The 10,355-nt window shown below is 36.2% G+C and overlaps 1 pseudogene; it reads left to right on the top strand.

The window, feature by feature from the left end:
* The first annotated feature begins 968 nt into the window (after positions 1-968).
* On the top strand, positions 969-1,822 carry LOC118572965 (annotated as a pseudogene).
* Positions 1,823-10,355: the final 8,533 nt, after the last annotated feature.

Genomic DNA, 10,355 nt, shown 5'->3' with positions numbered 1-10,355 from the left:
TTTATTAAGATGGAAAGAAATCCTTCATCAGCAGGAAAGAAAATACAATATAGAAAAAGCATACTGAAATTTTTGTGCCTTCATAAGGAGCCTGGGCTGCCCATTCTTCATTTGGAACATTAACACAAGACACTGAGAACCAAGTGACTTTTTTTTTCCATGAAGAGCAACCATTCCCTTCATTTACTGAAGTGAATCAAATAGGTATGTTCCGTACCACATACTATTTTGGTCAGTGATGGAGCTATATTAAATGAAACAGCTTCAGAGTCAATAACTTCAAAATCTATAGAATAACACAAATTATTGATATTAGCATTGTGAGGATAACAAGCCTCATTTTGATGAAAAGAAATGCATTGCTTACGAATGTAGCTCAACTAAAAATCGCATACTATGTTCAAGGCTCTGTGTTTATTGTCTTGTGCACTAAATAATTACACACACACACACACACACACACACACACACACACACACACGGATGCACTATTACAGCAACTTGCAGTTCTATAGTCCCCATTAAAAACTGGTACATATAAAAGCACATTTTGCAGCAGACAAATGCACTAGACAAATGGGGTTGCACTTAAAAATGATCATTCCATTTTACCACATTTTCCTTACAGAATCCATTCTACTTCTCTTTCCTCAATTTAGTTTCCTTTGTTCTTTGGCATGAGTTCAGAGCCCTTAAGTACATTTTAACTCCCACTATTTGTACTATGTTTAACATAGCTGTCAGCACAGCTTTCCAAATGCAGTGCCCTTTGAATTCTCTGAATACATAAACAATTAAATGGAACAATTAAGAAAATCCCCCATGATAATTTTTCCAACGATTTTTCTCCTAAACTAGATGTGATGTGAATTTTCTCTGGTCATATTATTTCATTTCTAAGGTTTCCTTCATTTTAGGAGTAATGTCGACCTTCGAGCTTTGCCATCTGATCACTGCTTCATCTCAGGATGAAGGTGGATGTGGGCCCAGACCCTTCCCTGGTCTATCAACCTGATGTGGATCCAGAGTTGGGCCAAAGTAAGGGCAGCTCCTGAAACTACACCGCTTGCCTGTTGCTGGATCTCGTCTTTACCACCTACAAGCTCATGCACTCACACACCAGACAGTGGACTTCATCAGCAGGAATAATATCCAGTTTGGAAGCTTCTCAAAGAAAATGACAGTCGTGGAGGCTGTGAACATGCTAGATGATCTGGTGTATGAATCGGGCCAGGATGTATATTTCCCCAACCCCTTTCAAGAATTCTGGACAGCAGAGGGCATCATGAAAGCCCACCCAGACAAAGACTGGTTCTACCTGTTCGGACTTCTGCGATCTGGGGAAGATCCTGGCTCTTTGCAGGGAACTCAGTGGGCCATTGTTGGAGATGCTTTTCTCATGGGCTGCTGTCCCCAGGCCTCTGTAGTATTCTGTGACTCTATTTTCCAGGAAAATCCTGACCTTTAGGACCCGCGATACAGCACAGAAGTTGGCATCTACTAGGCCCACTGTGGACTTGAGAATGTCCTTATGTCCTTGGGTCATGATGAGTACCTTTACCAGATGATGAAGTTCAGCAAGTTCTCCCTACACTCCGAGGCCTTCTGCATGATCTGATTGCACTCCTTCTATCCAGAGCACACAGTGGGGAATACGTACACCTGTGCAACCATCAGGACCTGGGTATGCTGTCCTGGGTGAAAGAGTTCAACAAATTTGACCCCTACACCAAGAGCACTAATCTACCAGATACGGACAGCCTGCGGCCCTACTATCAAGGGCTGATTGACAAGTAGTGCCCCCGGCATCCTCAGTTGGTAAATAGTTCCCAATGCCTTCCCACCGCTAAAACAGCACCTAGGCTGGACACCACCAGGCACAATAACAGCCCACTCCAGCCTTACTCAGGGCCCCAGATACCCCTCTACAGTCCCCACACATTGTGGATGAGGTCACTTGTGCCAGGTATCAATAAAGACTAAAAAAGCTTTAAAATAAAAAAGAGGCATGTCCTCACGTTATGGAAGAACTGAGTTTTAAATAAAGACAGTAACTCACTAAGGCCATAGAACAAGTATTTAATGACACTGTTGTTTGAATTTGCTTTCATTGTTTGTAAAAAGTATATAAAATCTCAAACTTATTATGGAAATAACTCAGGAAAATATGAAACAGGTTTGTTTGATATTGCAGTTCTGGGTGCAGTATGATTTTCTCTCTGTATTGTGATTACTTACTAAAGAAGATAAAAAACAGTGTTAAAGAAAGAAAAATTCTTTGTTATTAAATCAAACTTATTGAGTGTGTTTTAGAAGTTTTAATGGGACTCCTAAACATCCCATCACTTTGAAAAAAAGAATCTGATTGGTATAGTTTATGAATTTTCCAATATGATAGAAAAAACATTATTTTTCCACAAAAAGAAGAAGGTAGTTTGGCCTAAAAGAAACAATATTAAAAGTTCTGAATACTGGGCTGGGATAGGGATTACTGGTAGAGTACTTGCATAGTATGTACACAACCCTATGCTAAAGCCTAACACTATAAAAACTTAGCAAAGATTCACATAAAAACAATTATGAGCAAATAACCTCCTTCAGAATTAATGATAAATTACTCATCCACAAATCCTTTCATGTATAATGCTTTCCTGCGTGTGAGATATGTTACAGAAATGGTGGCACAAAGCTTGTGGAGTAGCTAAGCAATATCTGATTTAACTTAAGGCCTGCTCTATGAGACAGAACTCATTCCTGATACTGCTTGGGTAACTAAGAACCTGAGACTAGATAAACCAAAGACATAGTGGAAAACCAAATATACTGTTCTACAAAAAAAAAAAAAAAGAATAAAAAAATAAAAAATATAAACCTACCAGTAAAATGACTCCTAATGACATTCGGCCATATTCCTAGACCAGAGCTTTGCTCAGCCACAAACGGAGAAGCTTCCTTCTGTAGCAGATGGGAACAAGCACAAAGACAGACAGCTGAAGAATATGGAGAGAGTGAAAGACCTTGGAAGACTGCCCTAAAGATGTCTCCATTAAATCCCTCTCCTTAGCACTCAGGAAAGCCCAAGAGGAAGTGGAAAGAATGTAAGAACCAGAGGCAATGGAGGACACCAAGAAAACAAGATGTTCTAATCAACATGATTGACACACATATGAAGGGAAAGGGAAAGACACTGAGACAGCATTCATAGTGGCTGCACAGGTCTGCACTAGATGTGGTTCTGTGGCTGAAAGAAGTGGACACATTTCCCCATCCCTAACCCAAAAGCAACCTCCAGTAGACAATAACATAAAATGAAAATTCTCACTGAGGAAACAAGCTTTTTTAAGAGCAGGCCACGTGGCCAACTAACAATGTCACATCAGAGCTTTTTTTGTTAATTTATCTCATTATATTTGTTTTTCTCTTTTTACTCTACAAGTTCTTTGCATTACATATGGCTTCCAGTTTAGTGCTTTTGTGGGATTCCAGAGTGTGGGAACAAGTGGGTCTTTTGGGTTCTTTTGCTTGTGTTTACTTTATTCAATTCCAAAACATTAGTCTTTGCTTTATCTTAACACAATTTTTTATGTTTCTTTTTTTATTATCCAATAGAAGCCTGTTTGTTTTCTAATGAGAGACAGAATAGAGACAGATCATATGGGAAGGGATGCGGGGATGAAGTAGGAAGAGAAGAAGGAGGCAAACTATACTCAGAATATACGTGCAAAAAGAAATTATATTGTCAATAAAAGGGGAAAGAGAAAGTTTCAAAATGTTTGTGTGTATCTCTGAGGTCCAAGAGGAGACTGCTACCATTGGAGGAGATAGAACAGCTTCACTTCTTCCTTGGAAGCTGTCATGCTTGACCTGAGTTAATACAAGCATATTTACAGCATTGTATGCTCTCCACTAAGACAGAAGTTTTTTCTGTTTGAAAAGCACTGAGCATCAGTGATTTCAGCTCAAGTCCAGAAACTGTAGTCTTCAAAACAATCTTTGTTACCTGGTTGGAAAGTATATATTCTTAGTTGTCTGCTTTTTATATAATACTTACACACAGTCTTTGAATTTTACTCTGAGAATTGATTTTTTTATACCAAGCCATTTATATCTTTGAGATAGCACTGAGGACACACATACAAGCACACACACACACACACACACACACACACACACACACACACACACACACACACAGAGAGAGAGAGAGAGAGAGAGAGAGAGAGAGAGAGAGAGAAGCTAATAAATGTGAAATCCTCTCTCCACACTCAAGATATCAAGGTAGGGAGGATACGTTTGAAAAATTGCTCTAATACATCAGAAAATATAAAAATCAATAAGCTATAAAAGCTAAAAAGCTTCTTCAATTTTGTCCCCTTATTGCTCAGTGTAGGTGGCCAGGGCCCAGAGAACAATCCAAGGTTGCAGAAAAGCCATTATACATCTAGTTGTGTATTTCAGACAATGTGTGCAGCTTTCCTAGGAAGGGAGAAGTGTGCATCTGCCAAAGAATAGGGAACTCTGAATGGCCACTACATTTCTGCTTGTTTGATTGAGAGCTGAAAAATGTGCTTGAGAAATCAGACAGAGAAGGTTTTTTACTAAAGAAAAAAAAAAAAAAAAAACTTTTGTGTGAAAATAAAACAGACCCAAAGAGAGAGCATTGCCCTTCCTCTTTCTTTCTCTCCCATTCTCCAGGCATCATGGATGTAGGGTCCTTTATATTGGTGAAAATTACTGTTGAGATAGTGGGAAAGGAATAAGAAATAGTACCACATGATAAATAAAACACATACCACAATCATACACAGAAAAAAAAAGCAAATCTTGATTTAAAAGCTTTAAATTATAAAATTTTCAGAACATATATAGTGCACAAGTGGTTACCAAGAGACCTTAGTGTTGGATACAGACAAACAAAATTGTTTTGAGCAAGTTCACTCTTAAACCACTTTTAAAATTACATTGATTTAGTGTGTCCATGTGTATATGTTTGTGTGTCTGCCCATGCATGCTTGTGAGAATGTGTGTGTGTGTGTGTGTGTGTGTGTGTGTGTGTACACATGCGTGTTAAAAATGAGAATAACTTGCAGAAACAGGCTCTCATCTTCTACTATGTTGGTTCTGGAAACTGAAACTGATTGAACTTAATGGGAAGTGCCTTTATCCACTGAGCCATCTAAGCAGTATTTTCTATTACTGTTATATTTTCCTCTATTTTGTTTGCTGTGTGTGTGTCTGCATGCGTGTGTGTGTGTGTGTGTGTGTGTGTGTGTGTGCGTGCGTGCGTGCGTGTGTGTGTGCGTGCGTGCGTGTGTGTATGTGTATATGTGTGTATCTGTGGAGAATTACAATCAGTCCCTAATTGAACCCAGGGATTCACCCCTTCTAAAGTGCATCACAGCACAGACAGTTTTAGGTATCATTCTAGCATTTGGGGAGATTATGATTGATTTACTTTCTGCATCCAGGTTATTTCTTACAATTTTTTGTTGCCAGTGCCTCCATATCTTAGAAACATTATTTACCAGAATCATTTACACCAGAGCTCTTTATGAAAATCACATTTCAACTATTAGATGTACTGTGTAAGAATGAAAGCCAACAAATAAGGCAAATGCTAGCTAACTGATGATTTGTGTTGTCTTCTAAAGCTTACAGTATCAGGCATATGAAATTACATATTAGTATATCACATGACTTTAAGGTTGATTATGAATATCTAAAACTGCATGTTCAAAGCCTGGAAACTAAGAAAGTATTGTACTTACTAAGATTTAAATCTGAAAGCTGATACAGTCTCAGTGAAAGAAACATAAGCAATCAGACAGGCATGTTCATATAAAACCTTTACATCCTATTTTATGCTGTTAAATTATGTGCTGACGCATAATAAAAGGAATGAGTGGAAAAGGCACTTTGGCCTGGAAATACATGAGTGTGCCAGGTAAGGAAATTATGTGCTAATCTGATATGTCAGGAGGCTTACTGATTTTCATTCATTTTATATTTCAACCAGGCACTCTAATCTTCAGTGAAGAAATAGTGTGTATATCATTACCTACAGAGCTACAACTAGATATTTCAACAGTGTGCAGTGCCAAAGACTGGAGCCTCTGGTAGTATAGACAATGTGGAGACTTAATACTTTTAACTGCATATAACCTGCAGCTTTTAAAAGAAATATAGAACTCATTGAATGGTATAATCTATGCAGTGACCTATTGATATAAAGGAAATAATTAGCCAAACTTGTATTGACTTCTTATTTAATGTGAAAACAAGACATTTCCATTAAATATGAGTTTATGTCAACACAGTTAAGAATGATATTTACTTAGAGACTAAAAGAAACAATAACTATCAATACTCACAAACAAATAGTAAATAATTAGAATGTTATTTTTTTTAGAATAAGTAGAATTAGAATGTTAGAAAGGTAGCGTAAGTATTGATAAAATGCTTTGCAATGAAACAACTATTTAAGATATTATTTTCTTATTTCATGTGACATATTTGTTGTTCCTGATCACAAAGAAAACAGGAAATTAGAAGCTTGTAAAAAAGTAAGTCTAAAATAATATCTTATAGCTAAAAATGTATATCAATCAATTACAGCTTCATAATACAGTAGCATTCCCCTGTTAAGATCACAGGCATACTGTGTTTAATGTATTTCATTTCATTCTACTAACTAAAAAATAGAAATAAGCTCATTTAAAAATCTACTATGCTTATAAATATGAGCACATAAATATATATATGACTCTTGCTTCATATCCAAGAATACCTTTCCTTAAATTATCACTCATTCTTTATGTAATTTAAATAGCACATATTGTTTCTGATCTGCCTAGACATCATCCTGTGCTGTGGATATAGCTCTGTGTAAATAAAGTTCTGATTGGCCAGTGGTCAGGCAAGAAGTATAGGCGGGACAAGAGAGAGAATTCTGGGATGTAGAAGGCTGGGGAGAGACACCTCCAGCCACCGCCATGAAAAGCAACATGTAAAGACACTGGTAAGCCACAAGCCATGTGGTAAAGTATAGACTAACAGAAATGGGTTAATTTAAGATAGAAGAAGTAGATAACAAGAAGCCTGCCATGGCCATACAGTTTCTAAACAATGTAAGTTTCTGTGTGCTTTCTTGGTTGGGTCTGAGCGACTGTTAGACTGGCGGGTAAGAGAGATTTGTCCTGACTGGGCCAGGCAGGAAAACTCTAACTACAATCCTGCATTAAGTTTTATGTCCTAATTTAATGGCACATATACACCCTTACAAAGAAAGCTCTTGAATGTAGCACCTCCTTTTTGTAAATACATCCAGCCAAAAGTAGAAATATGAAACAAAATAAAACTTCATAAGAGAAGCTTTTCCGTGATATGATTTCAAATTTAATGAAATTTATACTCTTTTTGGAGATTTCTTATATAATTTTCCAAAAGATTCTCTCATCTCAGATTTACTGCATACAGTATCAACATTCCTTTTGACCTGATCCATTTTTTATTTTTTTCAGATAATAATATAATTGAATTTCCTTCCAACTCCTCCCATAACCTCTTTTCCCTTTTTGTTCTGCATGTTCATGTTTTTTTTTACAAAATTCTTGTTACATGCATGTATGTATATACATATATATTACCAAAAGTAGTCTGCTCAATTTATATTATGTTACTTGTATGTATATTTTTGGTAATGATTATTTGCTGTTGGATAACAAGTTGGTTTGCTTTTTCCTGCAATAGATTTTTATTTCCATTCTTAGTATTCCATAGTTGTTTGTAGTTGTTTGTGTAGTGCTAAGTGTGCGGAGAGTTCTCATGGGCTTTTCCCCATCCACTTTGGCAAGCATCATATGTGTTACTCTGTTGAAACAACTTGATCATTACTTCACTTTCAAATTCAGCTTCAGGTGTATTATTTCACTCAATACAAACTCACATCCAAAATTATCTCAAGGATAGATATGTGATTTTTAAATACCAACATCCCCTGTGTTTTGTTTGTAAGAGTTCACATAGTTACTGGATTTGTTAAAAATTATAATACATAGAGTAATTTAAAGCCTATGGATTTTCCAGGAACACGTAAAATTTGATATTATGTATAGTTTGAAGCTATTTGATGAAATTGCTTTATTTCAAAGTATATAATTTTTCTTGGAAGTTAAACAGTGTTATACATTATCACTATATGCATAACTACTAGAAGCCTTTGCTTTGGGAAGCTACAATGTATAAAAATAAACTATCAAAGTATAGTTGAGCCCAGAAAGAATAACAGCTATTTTATGTTCATAAAAAAAGAAAGACCAAAGACTTATATGATCTGAGGAGAAAACCGAGTTAATGGTATTATCTGGCAGAAATGCAAGGGACTTTAACCAGGAAGATTACCACTCTCTAACTTTGCTGTGACTTACTACACTGAGTGAATAAATAGTTTTTATGATTGAATTATTTTATTAGAGTAGTAAATGCTTCTATATATCAAAAACTTTGTATTAGGTCTAATCACAAAATTAAAAATGAATGTGACACAATGAATGAAGGAAATATTGACATGTGATGTAAGCACAGGGAGAGACATAGTGCATTCTTTTGACAAGAAGGCATTACAAAAGCATTAATTTTCTCAAACTCACTTTTTAAAATTCTTCATAACAAAGATGGGCATATTTAAGTTTTGTTCCAGTAATAAGACATATTAGACAACCAAGAGATATTTGAAAGTTGAATTTTTTTAAAGTACTTGTGTATATGGGGGGAAGATAGCTCATCTGCTGAGTACATACCACTTTGTAGAGGATCAAAGTTAAGTTCTCATCACTTATTATGGTCAATAGATAACCGTATGTGACTCAGGTCCAAAGAATCCATGGTCAACTACACTCATACTAATATCACTACACAGAGACACACAAATATAAACCCAATTAATTTTAAAAAAAAGAAAGAGAAAGGAACTTAGATCCATATAGTTAGTATAAATGATGGACTTTAAGACAAAAGAAAATGAAAGGGCTTAAATAAATATCATTTCCTTTTATCCAAAAATTACTTGTGACATCTCTTCTGTGATAGCTTTAAAGTTACTAATGACAAATTAATTTTACTAAATTTCACCTTTTAAATGAGAATGAATAACACTGTTGAAGGGAAGTGGAATTTGTATCTAAGGACTAAATTTCAAATCAATATATAACAGATGATCAAATGTAGCCCAATAAATTTTTCCCTCTGCCAGTATCCAAAAAAACTAGCCAGAGTCTTAACATTAATTACAAATTGTTTAGTCTATGGCTCAAGATTCTTGCTAGCTAGCTCTTTCATCTTAAATTAACCTGTTTCTATTAATCTATGTATTGCCACATGGCCGGGGTGTTTCTGGTCTGTTGGCATGTTGCTCCTTGGGCTGCTGCCTGACATCTGCCCTGACTCCACCTTCTTCTTCCTGCATCTCTCTTGGATTTTCTGCCTGGCTCTTATCCTTCCTTACCTTTGGCCAAAGCAGGTTCTTCATTAACCAATAGTAGCAACACATAATCACAGCACACAGAAAGACCATCCCATAGCAATAAAGGTTTTAAGTTGAAAATAAATTATCTTCTCTCTATATATTAAAATGTAAGTGAATAAAAAAAAAGCTAGCTAGAAACAATCCTAAAGCTATGGCTAAGCATTCATAATTAATGGTGTCTGCATGTCATGATTTGGGATATGGTGGTCCAAGAGTGCTCATTACAATTGATGCCCAATGTGGAGCATGTACTTCTACATAAAGCCTGAGAAATTTGGGAGAGGAAAGAAAAAGAAAAACCATCTTCCTAGTAGCCCAGTGTTCATAGATTATGGAGATATGGCTTTTCCATATAGCAATCACATGAGCAGCCAGCACATTTGAGCAAGAAACTTCCTTTGCCTCAACTGCTTACAGCAAGCCATCTAAGCTAGACATGCAGGACATAAAGGAAAGCTACTGCAGAACTTTGCCAAAATCAAGGTAGAACAGTCCTTCAAAATTCCTATTTCATAGAAAAGTCTGCCAGATATTTTAGGCCTGAAGGCCAAAGAAGGATGCTCCAATGTTGCAGAGGAACCTTGGTGACTGTCCAGGTAGCCAGAGGGCACTGTAATTTCTAAAGTTTTTGAAGTGACTTGCACTGCACTTTCTCTTCACCAGGGCATATTATATCCTTCTGGATCTTTGATGGAGTCGAAGACTAGATAGTTATACTTACAATTTTCCTTAATTATAATATAACTTTGGTCTCATTGAGATAGGATATATAGTGGAATATTTTCTCTTAACTTGCTAAGTACAAATAGACTGGATATTGTAAATGTTATTC

Source organism: Onychomys torridus, chromosome 23 (genome assembly GCF_903995425.1).
Source record: "Onychomys torridus chromosome 23, mOncTor1.1, whole genome shotgun sequence".
NCBI lineage: Eukaryota > Metazoa > Chordata > Mammalia > Rodentia > Cricetidae > Onychomys > Onychomys torridus.
The sequence above is the reverse complement of the archived record's forward strand: the minus strand, read 5'-3'. Positions and strand labels throughout refer to the sequence as shown.